Below are 724 nucleotides of genomic sequence, written 5' to 3' on the forward strand. Positions count from 1 at the left end.
CTAGGCACCAGGCCCGAAATTTTGAGGGAGGGGCCCAGTCGATTAGATCGACCTCAGTACGTAACTGGTACTTAATTTATCGACCCCGAAGAGTACATATAGGGGAGCGTATATGTGTTTGCTTGTATTTTTATAGTTAAGTATTCACGAACGAGTGTGTGTGTGTGTGTGTGTGTGTGTGTGTGTGTGTGTGTGTGTGCAGTGTGTATGTGCGTGTATATACATGTAGGTATATTGTTTATGAAAAAATCCTATTGAGTTCTGTGATGACAATTTCTCTTTTAATCATGGATGTGTGTAACTATACATTTAAACTCTTTTCTAAATAAAGATACATTTCATGTTAAGGTTCTGGTGAAGCTAAAATATATCGCACAGGTACTCAATCCTAGGGGCACATTTCCTTATAATTGGAACAAGTGTAAGCTAATGAGTGTGATTACGTAATTCCTATTCTTTTGTTATTTATTTATTAATATATATATATATATGTAAGCACGCGCACACACACACAGAACACATGCATACTTTCTATCTGTTCACAAACTGAAAGCGAAACTATTGACATCATTTGGTTAGTCCAGGCGAGCGTATCGAATAGTCATTCAAATTTTTTCGTTTCCTTTTTTTTTTTTTTTTTTTTCAAACATTTCTTCGAATTCCTGTTTTCGATAACGGATATTACAATTTTGCCAAGAAAAAAAAAACTTAATTTACATCCACC

General features: G+C 34.9%; 1 protein-coding gene across 1 annotated transcript in view; it reads left to right on the forward strand.

The window, feature by feature from the left end:
• The window catches only part of LOC106884224 (GTPase-activating Rap/Ran-GAP domain-like protein 3), a 1434052-nt gene that overhangs the window by 1240896 nt on the left and 192432 nt on the right, over window positions 1–724 (forward strand). The window lies entirely within an intron of this gene.

The sequence above is a fragment of the Octopus bimaculoides genome, chromosome 2 (assembly GCF_001194135.2).
Source record: "Octopus bimaculoides isolate UCB-OBI-ISO-001 chromosome 2, ASM119413v2, whole genome shotgun sequence".
In the NCBI taxonomy this organism is placed as follows: domain Eukaryota; kingdom Metazoa; phylum Mollusca; class Cephalopoda; order Octopoda; family Octopodidae; genus Octopus; species Octopus bimaculoides.